This window comes from Myodes glareolus, chromosome 24 (assembly GCF_982192425.1).
Source record: "Myodes glareolus chromosome 24, mMyoGla1.1, whole genome shotgun sequence".
In the NCBI taxonomy this organism is placed as follows: Eukaryota; Metazoa; Chordata; class Mammalia; order Rodentia; family Cricetidae; genus Myodes; species Myodes glareolus.
Genome location: NC_142049.1, coordinates 38,616,456 through 38,633,502, shown reverse-complemented (window position 1 = coordinate 38,633,502; position 17,047 = coordinate 38,616,456).

The following is a 17,047-nucleotide window of genomic DNA, read 5'->3' as shown; positions in this document are numbered from 1 at the left end:
CTGTCAACTGCTGGGTTTCTTTTGACAACACACAGGAAGGAAGGAGACACAGATGACTCATCAGCTCTGGATGAGATCATCAATTTAAATGCAGTCCTGTGCTTTCCTGTCCTCGGTTTGAGATCTCTCTCCTTATTGGTTCCTACATGGCATAAAAAGATGTGCACTGAGGAGTTTTGCCAGTGGGGCTTTGACTACAGTCCTGCTAAAAGCTGGACTTTAGTCAAAGCCTCATGGTAAACAACCCCAGAGAGAAAAAATGTATCCCAGAGACCTGCAGGATACCGAAGCAATAGGAAAAGCAAAGAATCTGTGAGATTCCCCATGCTCCTGTGAAGAGTCACTCGTTTCTGTTTGCAGTGTAGTAAATGTGCTCTAGTCTGAATCCACTGATTCTGCTGTAAAATCTGTGATTCCTAGGTTAGCATTCAGTTCTGTATTTTCTGAAATAAAGATTTTCATAAAATGTCTTTACCGGACAACAACCGGGTTGTACTGATCTTAGGCATCTTTGGAGGCCACACTAAGATAATTGCTATGTCTGCAAATAGCCTAAGGTTCTTGGGAATATGAAAATTTCAAGTGTCTGCTTCTCCCATCAGTATGCTGGGTACTCTGATATGACACTTCTGAGTGTGATACCAGGAAACTGCAATTGGCAGCACAGTATCACAATCAGCCATCAGCAATGAGAAAAGGAAATTTTCAGGTAGATAGGCAGGATACAGACCCAGGAAGTCCGATATGTTATCACATCCTAGTTAAATCACAATGATTTCCCCTTTTTGATAATGGGATTCTGGTCCTAGGTAAACTACATTTTTTTCCTGTGGTCCACTTTACTTTCATTGTTTTCTGTCAGTGGAAACATAGAGATCAGGGGAGAAATGCGTCAGCAGCTCTGATGGAAATCTCCAAGGTAACCACAGGCTTTGTTCCTATTGGTGGAATTGAGATCACCCTCTCATTGTTCAGGGAAAAATTTGAATGCACACACTCCTTCAGTCAGAAGCACGGAGAGCTAATAATATTGCCAGGTCCTTCCTATTCAGCTGCTGGGAATATGCTAGTTCTCCGCTACAAAGGTTTTTACCTAAAAATGGAACGTACATTGACCCTGACCCTGCAGACTGCACTTGACATCTTAATGAGAAAAAGCCCATGGATATTTGCAGTCAGGTAATGGTTTATTCCTGCTATTACAGTTCTGAGTCATCTGTTATGGTCTGGGCATCATGTCTATCCCTGTTTATGAAAATTCTCCTTCTTTTTAAACTTGTGGTACCACTTTCTCTGTCTTGAAACACTGCAGTATCTGCAAGGAAATATATCATTTCAATTTTCAGTATCTGACAGCACCATGGGGAGTCATGCCCTTTATTCATGGAGTTTCATTCTGAAAATGGGTATGGCAGTCAGGGTTTTTTATATAAAAACTTAGACTCATTGAAAATATTATGTAGTAATATATGAAAGCAGTTCTGTATCTGTCACGAAAGACTTTGAATTTATAATAATGTAGAGAAGAGTAAACATATTTCTTACCATCCTATTGCATTTTAGGTTCTCACTTGCTCAAATTTGCTGCTTTGGTTTAAATAGTCTTTTTGTTTTTCCATATAAACCCTCGTGTACATGATAGTTTCATACTTTATGCCCATTCCTAATTAGGAAAACAGACAGCATAAGCTTTCGTGGAAATCAAGTGTTTATTGATGAAGGCAGCTAGGTATTAAATACTTTCCTTGAAAATAATTAACACAATAGATTTCTTTGTTATTGTGTGTCTTGTTTTTATGTTTTTTGAAATAGTGCAGATGATATCTTGTATATTCATTTACACTCTAAATGTGTATGTCTGCTAGTAATATTGAGACAGAGAAAGATTCGTACTGTAGAATCAAAAGCCTCCGTTTGAATATGTCACAATGTTTCTGCAATCCTTAAATTATAAATGTACGAAGCTTTTAAGTAGGTTTACAGGAATGAAATATCAAAATATAGTACCACATCACCTTTTATTTTCTATAGAAAGATCTTCCCTGCAGATGCAATTTTCCTACGAGTGCCAAAGAATATCTCTGATGATGGTCAAATTATGCTCAGATATATGATCATATCAATATTTCGTTAGACGATGTAAAAATAAAATATATTATTTTTATGAAAGTAAGTCACAATTGTTGTCATATATTCCTAGCCATTAAGGCTATTTGAGTTATATGTACCATAATATCGTCTAAATAACAATATTTACTTGATTTCTGTCCTGATTTTCTGGAAGTTATAACAAAAATACTTCTGAAGGCTTCTTAATATTTTCTTCTTGGCATGTAGCTACTGAGAGGATTTATCTGCAATCATAGAACAAGTAGTCAATTCTATTTGAATTACTCATAATAGGAAGCTTATTAACATTCTATACTGATCAAAATATGTCGGAATTTCCAAAGCTAGTTCTTTCCATTGTATTGTCTTTGTAAGCTTATGTTTGAAATTTTCTGTGAATGTCGATTTTTGCACCCATAGCCATGACTTCGGCCAATAAACAAATAAAATGATACACTACTTTGATCTGTGTGAGAAAAAGCTGATATGTCTCATAGTATAAGAAGTTCAGTTTTACCATCTCTCTCCAAATATACTGTGAAACATCTCAATTACTTTCCAATATGTATATAAGTTTATGTATATGTCCATGTATGAGATTGACTATGCATTATTATAATTATACATACATATGCATGTATGTATATACTTTCTTAATGTAGTTTAGAATTCTATACATGAGTACTGTGCTTATGTTATTTTACACTCAATTCTGTTTCTTTCTTTAAAAATATATCTATACTAAAATTGTTAGAATACATCCTACTATATAATAAATTTTGCACTGCCCCTCAGGTAAATCAAATGAGACACTAGAGGGGGAGTGAGAATGGGATGCGACAAGTCACACAGGAGTTGGAGAAAAGACAGGATTCTGATCAAGTCTTGTTTAGTCAAGGGAATAATCCAGGTAACTATAGGATAAGGGAAAGGAACAAATTCTTTTTGTGTACATGGGTAACTGAGCAACACATTGGCAACCTCACCATGATCTAATTATCATGTTTAAAGTCCCTAACTCAACATAAAGAACAGTCACACTGTTCAGAACACGGGAACAATGGATCAATAACTCCTTGCAGAGTTAGTATTTGACATCAGAACCGAATGAGAAGCCAAGCCCAACAGGGTGGGAGAAACTGATTCAGGGAGCAGTAAGTCTCTCTCAGGTTCCCCTTTTTATTTTTATTAATTTTAGACAGCTGAAGGTCACTGGAGTGGACTGTTCCTGTCTTAGGTTGGGGAAAGCTCCTGTAGCCCCGCCCTTAGTCATCATAGGGTTACCTGTCCCATACCTGTCTCTCACTAACAAGCCAATCATACCAAGTATAAGGCAATTTTCTGTGTACCTTATGTGTACATGATCTTACCAGTTAAACATTGTCATATTTTTTTACTGTTGTCTGTGTCTAATTATGATAATAGACCTGTATAATTTTCATTTTCTTGTATGCTTTACATGGTAGTTGCCTTATACACCTGTTGTTTTATAAATGCCATCAACTAAAAAGAAAAGATTTAGCGAAACAAAATTAATAAGCCAAGCAAGGATGCTTACAAGGGAAGAAGATAGGAGACACATTGCCAATGTCTCCATGGCATTCCTAAAGAGTGCAAAATAAAGCTTCTAATAGGTTTTTGGGTATTTGCAAAATTTAAAAAATACACTGAAAGAAAGAAAAAGTATACAAAAGCAAAGCACTTCCAAAATTATGTCTGGTAATGCATGAGGAATTGAACTCAAAGGCCACTTCCTTATTTAGGGTACAGATTCTGACAGAATATTTGAGAAATGGGCAGAGAAAGTATGCTTTCATCTATGCTTGGTCTGACAAGCAACTGTTTACCAACTTCGTCTCATATGTATCAGGAAGACTCTGCACTCTAGGCCAATTGTGTCCAAAGAACTTTCTCCTTTCCCATTTTTATTTAAAGCAAAAAGATGTTTTAACCATTAAATATGTAATATTTTGCATTTGGTTGAATAAAATATTTATACATAATCAAGAATAAAAGAAACATAAAAATGCTTATAATAAGCATAGAACTGGAGGTATGACGAATACTTTCTAAAAATCCCTTAGGATATGTAAATTTGTCAGCAAAAGTTTGTGCAAATGTGGAGGCATCCAAATCAGGAAATGATTTAGCAATTGTATATCCTATATTATCATGTAAGTGATCAACGGGAGATTAAGTAGAGATATTGTCCAAAAGATAAGCTTGAATAACCTTCCCATTATGTAAAGAATCATTATAAGCTAAATCAGTAATGCAAAAAATGGTTGATTTCCAATCACAACGCAAGGAAATTTGTTTTTGTAAAGATAGATATTTCTTTCCCAACCATACCACAGTTTTATGCAAAGCAATACCAGCCACAAAAGCCGTAGCAACAACAGCTATAAGATAAAGAATTACCACTATTACTATACTGAACATGAGCTTTGTTCTTTTCAATATCTTTTTGAAGAATTCTACAATATTATCTATAGGCTTTTGAGCCCAAGAATGACCCAAGTAACAGGCAGCCAAATATGTGTATGCTGTTGTAATATCATAATTGATTGATTATGAGAATTAAACTTATCAGAGGTATTAATACATAAATTCAATTGACAATCATAACAATTAATTCCAGTTGTAAAATTAATTCTTCCAACAAAAATACATGTGGTAGTGGCACACAAGCATTAACCTTAGTACTTCCAAATAAGGGAAATTTGTAAGTAGAATCAGATACTACTGTTGCAAAAAATGAGCCATTTAAATTCTGAACATGTTTTAAGGCAACCACAATCTTCTGAATTGCATTAAGGACTGTGAGTAAGGCAATGCGATTATCACTGATTCCTCCATCTTCCCGTGCTAGAAGATTTCTTCCAGTTATCCTTTTATTCTCTCCTTAATTCAACCTGGTAACAATAAGCAAATTACAAGTGTTAATTTTCCATTTAGAACAAGTGTTAATAAATTGAACATATGTGCTTCAGTGGATCTATTTATTTCGAATTATTTTGACAAATTTGCCCACACATGTCTCCCAAATTAATGGTTGATATTTTAAACCATAATACTTAATATCTGGACATACATGATATGATAATTCATAATTATCAATAACATTGTCCCAGGTCTGATTTATGGACCATGCTGAAAGTCTTTGAAGACAAGTATGAGATCTGCCTATTTTAATACCAGGTTGTAATCCTACTGATAAAGAAGGACAATTTGCAAAGCTTATTGGCTTTCTATCATCCTTATAAGTAATATTATAAGAGGTCCAATCAAAATAATTCAGATAAGTAAAGTCATTCCAAGGAGAAGAGAGGATAGTTACAGTGATATACTCTAAAGCATCAGTATCTCCCCCAATAGACAGGCTTAAACATAGGTGTACAAGGGACATAAGCACAATAACTTACAGGTGATCCCTGAACAGAAGAGACAATTAATAGAGCACATATGGCCATAGAAAATATTTGGCTGCAACCAGTCTTTTGGACTGCTGGACAATAATCTGACCATAGGGCACAAGAGATTTCACCTGACCCCAGGTTTGTTATTGTGGTGAAAACCAATGTTGTCAAGGTAGCTTCCATGTATAAAACTTACCATGGCCAATTTTGGAATGTCTTCTTCAGGAGCCATAACAGTCACTTAACCTGCAGAGAAACAATACTATGCCCTTTCCCTTTCTCCATTAACAATGCAGGCGCCATTCAGTATCTATGGCAATTTTTCTGCTAGTTCAAAATTTGAAGTATAAGCAAAATATTTCTCTACCGTAGTTAGAATATCCCTTTGGGGCAGATTTGAGGAATTTAATATGAATTAATGTAAATTGCCCCATTCTTCTAAATATCTCACATTAATTCCATACAAAAATATTCCTTTTTAAAATTTCAATTTGCTGTTTTAAAATATAATGGACTTTAAAATATGATTTGCTTATCAAATGGAATTTTATGAACATGTAGATGAGTAGCATTAGTATGTAAATGTCCACGTTTCTCCTGAACAAAGGAAAAAGTTACCAATGATCCTTTAGAGCATTTTCAAATTTTCAAATGTCAGATTTCCAGACATTTTTCATGTGATCATAGGTTATAGCATATTCAAAATGTTTTAACTAACTTTACTTTTGCCTGAGCTTCTTTGGTAAGAAACTAATTTGTCCAATTCAAAACATTTTAAATCTTTTAAATTCATATTGTCTTTTTGCAAATTATATATAAATGAAATAAATGATTAGGGTAATTACAAGCTCCACTTGCCTATTAACACAGGAAAAATAATTTCCCTTAGCACAGGATTGTTGCTGGTTGTATTAATGTGAAACTTCTAAAATTAAAAAAACCCATATTTGTCATTGCAAATATTTAGGCTCCTTTTTATTCATTTTGTCTCCTTATCTTTTAATAATACTTTCTCTTCTATCCCCATAACATTGTCAACTACAAAATCATAATGTATCTGAAACTAAAATTTATTAATTCTAATAAAAAAGGCAATTATAGGGACATTTCTTAGTCTAAATGCTTAATAGTAATCTTTAAGAGCCTCCCTAACTCTCTATCATTTCTTCTCTCATCTATAAAACATCTTAAATATACTCAAAAAACCTTAACTTTTAATTTTAATATTTACTCACCCGTGCCTTGAATGCATGCCTCATTCCATGCTAAGTAAATTTCCCATGATTGCTAGTCTACTTATCAAGTTTTAGAATACACAGCAGGTTCATATGTTTCTCTTACTCTTCATTATACTTCACTTTGTATGCGTATTTCTGAACAGCTTCTTCACTGAATCCCCCGTGTTCCAGTCACATGATGGGCACCAATTTATCCTTACCCACCTGTAAGTCAATGAGTCCCTAGAGAGTGAATGAGAATGAGATGGGACAAGAGAAACAGGAGATGAAGATAAGACAGGGTTCTGATCAAGTATGGTTTATTCAAGGGAAAAATCCAGGTAAATATAGGGTAAGGGAAAGGAGGAAATTCTCCTCGTTTACATGGTTAACTAGGCAACTTACTAGACAATAACTATGGTCTAATGGTCAGGAAAAAAGTCCCTAACAGCAACATGAAGAAAAGTCAGAATATTCAGAACATGGGAACAATGGAGCAATAACCACTTGGAGAGTTAGTATTTGACAGATCAGAGCAGCATTAGAAGCCAAGCACAAGAGGATGGGCAAAACTGAATCAGGGAGCAGTAAATCTCCCACAAATATTATTATATTTTGTTGTGTAGATATGATTGTACACATCAGTATTCCATACTGAAACACAAACTGTTGTGATTTTATATAACCAATTTCACACTGAGCTTTCTAATACAAAGGCTTATCAATATTACTATACAGTAGAAAATTATCCTTTCTTCTTAGCCTCCAACATTTGTCAGAGATTTTTCTGCTGTTTACATTAATCTTAGAGAGTTTTTAATCTCTTTTGACATTTTAATAAGGGATGTCATTGTGCTAAGCAGTTTTCATTGTTTTTTTTGCTTTCATTTAATTTTAATAGGCATTTAAGATTTCTAAAAATTTCCTCTCTAATATCTTAACTTTATCTGTTTATTTTTCCTGCAAATTATAGCCAATGTTTCTTGTGTGTACAGATAAATATTTAGGACAGAGTTAGAAATTATATTCCTCAGAAAGGTTGCAGAGGAGAGGTTTATGGTTCTGTTACCACTATCTCACTAACAACATGGAGTAGGCTCAATTGTTGCATTTGGCAAATTTTTCTTTTTGTCAATTATATATCTGCATTTTTAAAAAATATAAAAGTAAGAATACAGATTTGTCTATGCATATGAAATCAGTAATACCCTCGAACAGCTAAATTTTGACAGATTGCGACATTTGAAGTAGCTGGAAAATCACACATTTTGCCTTGATATGTTGTATTCTTGTTAGTTGTGGGTTTTTTTTCTTTTTCAAAGTTTATTAAAATATAAAAGTTTCCATTTTCGCCCCTCCTTCCAACACCCTCCCACTCCCCCCACTCCCTCTCCTCTTCCCTCTCCATCCCTAAGAGCAGTCAGGGTTTCCTGCCCTGTGGGTAGTTCAAGTTCCTCCCCGCTCCCTCCAGGACCAGGATGGTGAGTATCTAATCAGACTGGATCCCCAAAAATCCAGAATATGCTGAGGAAACAAGTCCCAGAGTCATTGTCAATGGCTTTTTAGAAAGACTTCGGGCCAGCCACATTCAGAGAATCCAGCCTCCTCCAGAGAATCTGGTTGGATCAAGCGCTCCTTCAGTCCAGTCAACTGGCCTTGGTGAACTCTCATTAGATCAGTCGCATTGTATCAGTGGGTGATCGCTCCCCTTGCCGTTCTGATTTGCTTTTTCATGTTCTTCCTCCTTGTGCTCCTCCTTTGGACCTTGGAGGGCTAAGTCCGGTGCTCCAATGTCGGTCTCCGTCTGCATCGCCATCCATCTCCGGATGAAGGTTCCCTCTGATCTTGCCCTCCCTGCTCACGTTCTTCTTCCTGCTGCTTCTCGTTTGGACCTAGGGAGTTAAGTCCAGTGTTCCAACATGGGACCCCATCTCTATCACCATCTATTGCCAGATGAAGGATCTATGGTGATAAGCAAAATTTTTACTGGGAATCCCTCAAGAATGAAATCTCTTGCAAACCCTTGAATGGCTCTCTTAGTTGTGATATAAACTTCCCTGCTCCCATAACCATCCTTCCACCCTCCCCCCTCCCATTCCCCCAAGCCATCCCCAATTCTCGCCCTCTCTCCTCACCCTAACCATCTTCCCTTACTTCCACCTCCCCCACCCCCCCATGCACCCGACTTTGCTTGGCAATCTTGCCTAGTTCTATTATCCAGGAGGATAACTATATAAATTTTCCTCAGGTTCACCTTCTTATCTATCTTCTCTAGGATCACTAATTATAGACCAAAAGATCTTTAACTATGGCTAGAATCCACTTATGAGTGAGTACATACCATATTCCTCTTTTTGGGTCTGGGTTACCTCACTCAGTAAAGTGTTTTAAATTTCCATCCATTTGCATGCAAAATTCAAGATGTAGTAGAGTGTATGTGTTTTCCTTCTTTGAGTTGTGCTTGTGAAGGGTCGCTAGATGTCTGAGTTAATGTAGGCAGTGTTGGGAATGTTGGATTCCTTGGGTTGTGATTTTCCTTCTAATATTCTCTGTAAGGCTGGATTAGTAGCTACGTATTGTTTAAATTTGTTTTTATCCTGGAATATTTTGTTTTCTCCGTTGATAGTGAACAATAGTTTGGCTGGGTAAAGTAGTCTGGGCTTGCATCCATGGTCTCTTAGTTTCTGCAGTACCTCTATCCAGGACCTTCTGGCTTTCATGGTTTCCATAGAGAAGTCTGGTGTAAGTCTGATAGGTTTACCTTTATAAGTTACTTGACCTTTTTCCTTTGCAGCTCTCAATATCCTTTCTTTAGTCTGAATGCTTTGTGTTTTGATTATTATATGATAAGGGGATGTTTTTTTCTGATCCAGTCTATCCGGTGTTCTGTATGCATCTTGAACCTTCATAGGAATATCGTTCTTTAGGATGGGAAAGTTTTCTTCTATAATTTTGTTGAGTATATTTTCTGGACCTTTGAAATGCAATTCTTCTCTTTCTTCTACCCCTATTATTCTTAGATTTGGTTTTTTTATTGTGTCCCACAGTTCCTGAATGTTTTGTGATGAGAATTTGTTGGATATGCTGTTTTCTTTGGTCAGAGTGTTTAATTTCTCTATGGTGTCCTCAGAGTCTGAGATTTTTTCTTCTATCTCTTGTATTCTCTTGGTTATGCTTGTTTCTGAAGTCTCTGTTCGTTTACCTAGATTTTCCATAGCCAGCCGACCCCCAGTTTGTGATTTCTTCACTGACTCCATTTCAGTTTTCAAATCTTGAACTGTTTCTATTACCTGTTTGATTGTTTTTTCTTGGTTTCCCAGAATTTCATTTACGGATTTACTCATTTCTTCAAACTTTTTGGTATATTTCTCTTCCATTTCTTTACTCATTTCCTCAATCTTTTTGTTATACTTATCTTCCATTTCTTTACGGCAGATTTTCACCTCCTGTTTAAGTTCCTCTGTTATTTTCATAAAGATCTGCTTAGAGCCGATTTCTTCTATTTCTTCTGGAGTAGGGTGTTCAATTCTTCTAGTTTCGAGCTCCCTGGATTCTGGAGATGTCATGTTGCCTTTCAGGTTGTATTTCAACGCAATACTTGCATTGGCGCCTGCCCATCTCCTCCACTCTGGATGAAACTCCTCAGCACTTTCTGGATAGAACTCCTCAACACTTTCTGGGTAGGACTCCTCAGCACTCTCTGGATAGAGCTCCTCAGCACTCTCTGGGAAGAACTCCTCAGCAGTGCAACAGGGCTAGCTGGTCTTCCCAGGACCTGGGAGACAAAGGGCCCGCAGCAGTGGGGGGAGGGAGGGGGTCCCTTGGAATACCGAAGACCCTGCAGCAAAAGCTGAGGGGGGAGGGGCTGTGCTCTCTTCCTGAACAGGCAGGCTGCCCAGGCGAGCACCCACTCACCTCTCTGGGGAGAGCTCCTCAGCAGTGCACCAGGGCTAGCTCTAGTTGTGGTTTTGACATTAACATTTTAGGATGAGTATAAGTAGAAATTATAGCTATAATCATTGTTTAATAGACTGACTCCCAGATCCTAATAGTGTAAACAGTTGTTTAAATACTTTATTTTTAAGATAAACAGTAAAATTTAATTTTATTTAATTCTTTGTAGTTTTGTATGGGGAACTTCTGAATGTTGCTCTTATTTGATGTATGTGTTTATTTTATAAAAACATCAAAAACATTGTAGTGATCATACTTTTTTAGTAAAGGAGGCAGACAATAATTGTAGAATCTATAAGAATGCAAAAAAATAGAATTAGGGGAAAGAAAATAGCAGAGAATTGAGTTTCACATAAAAACATATTTGTCTACACTAAATAACAACCCTTATGTTATTTTCTGCTTTTACATTAAAAAAATGAACAAACTCATAGAGGGCTCTGTCTATGAACTGGTAATTTGAAATATTAACAACTGGATCTATTTATAATAGATACATGTGAAAAAAATCTGGTATACTGACAATATCATATTGTCCCAGGACATGGAGCATATACAGTGAATGAAGGAATCTCTAAGATTTACTTGCCTGTTTTCATACCACATGTGGCACATTTCAAGGCTGTGGCCTGCTATTATACTAATACATACAAATAGCAATTGTTTTGTATATATGTATATATATATATATATACTTGCATTATTGAATTTAAATTGTGTAAGTTTGCATATGTAATTGTTTCATTATAAAATCCAGAGATTGTTCTACTGTATTCTGAGGAACATTATGAATTCAAAATATTATCAGAATGGCTTAAATTTTTTACAGAAATGATGAAAGGGGAAAGATAGATTTTCTCATGTATGCCAGTTTGAAATGATGTCCATGTGCTAGAATAATGCCCCTCGTGTGCTAGAATAAAACACACACACACACACACACACACATTTTCCCAGAAACCAGATGTCAGTGAAAAGAGAGAACAGATATATGACCAGAGGATGAAGTACTGATATTCGTGATTACAGAAATAATCTACTGAAGGCAATGCAGTGAATTATCTCAAAATTAAAATGTTTATATAAAAATTCCTTAAAACATGTCAAAATATTAGGGACTACTAAACTGAAATCAAAGTAAAACATGTACAAATATGTGAAACACTAATAAAAGCATGCATACATTTTTGAAATTTGGAAATAATAAATATATTTTGTTCTTTCTAAATTAAAACATCAAACTTTTGAAAAATTATCATGACATTTCTAGATATCATATGTAATTTGTGCATTTTTGAACTGGGTTTTAAAATAACATCCCTATTTAGAAAATATCTTTATTATTTCATAATTTCTATTTAAAATTCATACATTTAAAATGTACTACAAATTCTATAATTCATATAATTATTAATTGCATTTGTAGAATCTGAATTGGCCTATTAGAAAATACCAGCAATAAGCTTCAATGATCAGGCTAGAATCACAATCAGAAATATAAAGATTGAAATGAAGGCTTTCCTATTGATAGCCAAGATGTAGACCCTAACAATAAATAATTGTCACTCATAGTTATCATGGACTATTTTTTATAATAGATTGTTATCATGGATTATTGTTTATAATACCCCTCTCATTAAGATGACCTATTTTCTGGAGTAAATTAAAATTCATTCTCTTGTCCATGCTCAGTTTGTCTGCTACTGCTATGGAGGAAGAAGCAAATCAGCAGTTAGATTGAGCTCTCCAAGATGACCACAGAAATTGGCTGCAGAGTTAAAATTGAGATCACTCTTCTAGTTGGTTCTTATTTTATGCTCAATTTGAATGGACACACTCCTGCTATCTAAGACCAAGAATGCTTATAAAAAGTTATCAGTACTATTTCTTACCAGTCAGGTTCTGTCTTTATTCCAGGTCTCATTTGGAACTCTGTATAACCAAAGCCTCACTGTAAATTGGTCTAGACAGGGCAGCCTGCTCCTGACATGTACAGGAGTCCATAGAATTAGCAAAATCAGGACTTAAATTCACAAAAATTATTCCATTTGTGTTTGAAAACATTGGAGAATATATTCTACTAGCCACCCATTTTTGGTGCTTACAAAGATTTGTTTCAAAATCACAGTCTACAATAACTTGTATTACCAAACTAAAATATTTTTTCTCTGTTTACATCATTTTCTCAGTTAAACATGGCAGCATTTCATATCTCTCAATGTTTTTAAATGTTATATCTCTTTTATCAGTTTTTTTTGGTATGGTTGGAGCATCCATCTTTAGACTACATGCCCATATTATTTGGCAGACTTTTCCACAAACAGGAAACAAAAAAGATACTTTTACCGATATTGGCAGCTTGTCAGTAATTTTTTGTATGTCCTAAAAAATGTATTGAAGATTCTTTTATGAAGCAGGAACCCCAAAGGACTCTCTCACCATTTGTAGGGAAATTTAGCCATCATTTATCCAATGGGTACTTCAAGTTCAAGTTCAGTCAAACAGTTCAGGCAAGAGAATTTTTTTTTGAAATGGATAACCAACTCCATAAAGATCCTCTTTGTTGACCATTCTTTTCTTGTAGTAGACTGGTGCTGCCATGTGCAAATGTGTCTCATTGTCATGAAAAATTCTGGATGATCGAAACAATTTTAAATGACATATTCTGTAGTCTTTAAAAGGTTTGAAGAATACCTATCCATCTGAAATAGATCTCTGTACATCTTGAAAATCTAACTAACATTACTACAAGCTTGATTATTTTAGATTATTATCAATTAACCAATATTTTTGGTCAAAAATGAATTAGTGACCCCTGCAACAAATTTTAAGGTAAAAACTGGCTATAATGCAGACATGCAATGTTGAAGAGATAAAAGAATGAATAAGAAAAGGGAGTGATAAAATTGAATTACTAGAAAGCAAGAGTGGCAAGATTTGAATGGAGCCTCAGTCATTGCAGGAAAATTATTGAAAGAAGACAACCTTTTTTTTTAATGCCTTTGTGATTAGATTTAAAGAAGGCTAGGAAATTCATAAAAGGCATCCACCATAAAATACTCAAAAGAAAGATAAGTTTATGCCTTGAGTAGTCAAAGATCCAATACTAGGCTGTCAGTTTTTAACATGATCAGCCTAGGAATAAGCTTGATCCTATTGTATTGTATGAAAAAAACGAAGACATAAAGAACTAAATTGTATAATTATGACTTATGTAGACAACAGGCAGTTATTCAAGAATTAGAGGCCTAGAGTCACCCATAGTGTACATGAAGCATCTTAAAGCTAGAGCAAGTAGGAGTACATTCATGGTTTATACATAAATAAACACAGGTTTATTGGATAGCTGCAGGCATTCTCAAAGATGAACTCTGTACTAAGATAACAATTATTTCTAAGAGTCACAAAAGTCAAACTTTATAAAACAAAATGCAGGTAAGCAGAGAGATCTAGCCTGACTGTGATGAGTGTGTCCCCTCTGTCTGCTGTGATTACCAATAATGAATAAAGAAACTGCTTTTGACCTATAGGAGGGCAGAACTTGGGTAAGCAGGGAAATGAAAATTGAATGCTAGGAGAAAGGAGATAGAGTCACAGAAAGTCTTGTTGCCCAGCTAGAGCTACACGGAAAATTTCCTGGTAAGCCACTGTCACATGGCAATGCAAGATTAATGGACATTGAATAAATTATTTGTAAGAGCTAGAAAATGAGAAGCTAGAGTTAATAGGATGAGCAGTGATTTAAATAATACAGTATCTGTGTGATTATTTCAGGTCTAAGAAGATGGTAACCAAAAAGTGGCCTTCTTTACAACAAATTGGTGCACCTGTGGCCAACTAGAATCCACTTGAATTCTGAGAGACTGTGGAAAGGGATTCTAGACACAAAAGAACAAAGGTAATCATGGCTTCTTTTTAGCCTGTATTTTCTTGGTGGCTTGCTGCATCTCCTTTAAGAGCAGTTTTCCTGATACAGCAATAGCTGTAAGAAAAGCAGCACACCATTTTGAAAATGCAGGCTTCCTTTGCAGTGTTTCTAGAGTGACCTTTGCTCTGTGAACAGACCAAGCATTTTAGTGGGTTTTGTAAGTACTATGCTACAAACTGCTTAATGGCTTGACATAGACTCACTGCATACTTGAACTTGGGGTAATGTGCACACCTTATAGATGAGTAGAGCATCCAGTGAAACTTTTATTTGTCTCAAGTTTACCATTCATAGTTCTTATTCACCTCAATATAAAATTGGGTATGATCCAAGACTTTGTTTCCATGATACAAAGACTATACAAAATAAATTCATCTACACATCTCCAAACAGGTAGTAACCACTCACTAGGTAAAAATACTCTTTTGTCTATGCACAATGCTCTGTAACAACACATTAGCTCCAAGCATCCTTGCTTATATACATAAAGCCGCAAGAGTACGTCTGAACTTTCTGACCTTTAGACATATTGAAAAGGATTCATATAAGCACATGTTTACTCATGAATTCCAAGTAATAGAACAAAATGCTTAATTCTTGTGGTATATCAAAAATTCAGAAATCTCAGCATGCCTAATGGCAGGACTAATGATGCCTGATCCATATCAAAGTGAGATCACTGAGAACGAACAATAGATTTTTTTTTCTAGGATGTTTACCAAAATTGGCTTCTAATATTCCAGTAGGTAGATTCATACTGAATGGCATACAACTTTCTTAAATGAACTGAGATGTTATTAAGGAGATAGACGTATACAATCTTTGGATGTCATAGTGGAAATTGTGCAGTCATTTTAAAATTTGGATGTGATGGATTTTTTCCAAATGTTTTTTTTTTTTTCAGTTAGAATCTGAGTGTATTTTGCAGCTCCCATACAAGGGTTTTTAGACAAGAAGAATAGGTATTACAAGTCTTTTTATTCCTTCATTTTTATTTATTCATTTATAAATATTTGCACTTCCTCCCCTCCTCCGAATACCCTCCCACTCCCCCCACTCCCTCTCTTCCTCCCTCTGCAGTCCTAAAAGCAATCAGAGTTTCTTTCCTCCAAAATTTTTGTATATTAATATAGGAGAAGGAATTTTCAATGGTCCAAAGAGATACCAAAATGCCAATGAGCAGATATTACATCAGCAAGGGAGGTTGAAGATCTTCAGAAGCTTACAGAGACATAACCAAGCTCATGGGAAATCATGAACTCTATACCAACTGCTATGAAGCCTATATTTCACTGATCTAGACTAACTGTTTGTGAAAGATAGATGTGTAGCTTGGACAATTTAAGGAGTTGGTAGGGAGAACAGGACTTATTTCTGGTACAAGATCTAATTTTTAGAGATAATTTCAAAACTTTGAAATTAAGATGAAATCAAATTCATCTTGATATGATAGGGTTTGTACTGCATCAGCTTAATAGCCAAGTTACGTTGCCCCGCCATGGGTGACCTATCCCTTGGGTGGAATTTGTGAGGATGAACTGTGGGGAGGGAAGCATATGGAAGAAGAATCTGTGGGAGAACTTTTTTTTAGAGTATAAAATGAGTGAAAAGTAAATAATAAGAAAGCAATTACATAAATCCCATCTTAGGAGTGATCCATTAATATTATCTCATTTAAATTTATATCTAACATTTAAAAAAAGACCAGCAAAGTCACTGAGACATGCATATCTAAAAACACACAGCAGTCTATCTAGAGTCATTTTTGTCTGAACTTTCTTTGCTAAACAACTGTATTGTTATTTTATTAGATGGGACAATGTTAAAATATAATATTCGATGCATTTGTAGCTAGATCCTCACTTTTGGGTCCCTCAGAGACTAGCTACATGATTGAGGTCTCAGGAAGCCATGATTATCACTGTACCTCTGGGACATTATTGGGTCCATTCTTACAACGAGTAGCATACAGGCCATTATTAATAAACCTGATAAAATATTTGGATGGAGGACATCTTAATGGAGTCTTAATGCTCTTGGTAATTACCGGCACCATGATCATAAAACATCACCTAAAGAGCCATTCCACTGTTTCACACTAGTATTGATCTTAACTGAACAAAGACACTATTCAGAATCTACATTTGATTCAATTTTTTGATTGCTTAGAAACTTTTAGATATATATTTTAATTTGTCTTATAATAATGACTTCCCTACATCAGAGTATCATTAGTAGGCAGAGTTTTGTTTCCCACTAGACAGTTCCTGAATAACCACAGAGAAAATTATTATTTATTCTAAACACTCAGGAAATAGCTCAGTTTATTACTAACTTACTTGTAATTATTGTAATTATATTTCATATATGTGCTCTGCCATATGGATTACATCCACTTTCTACAGCTTCTCATGACACTG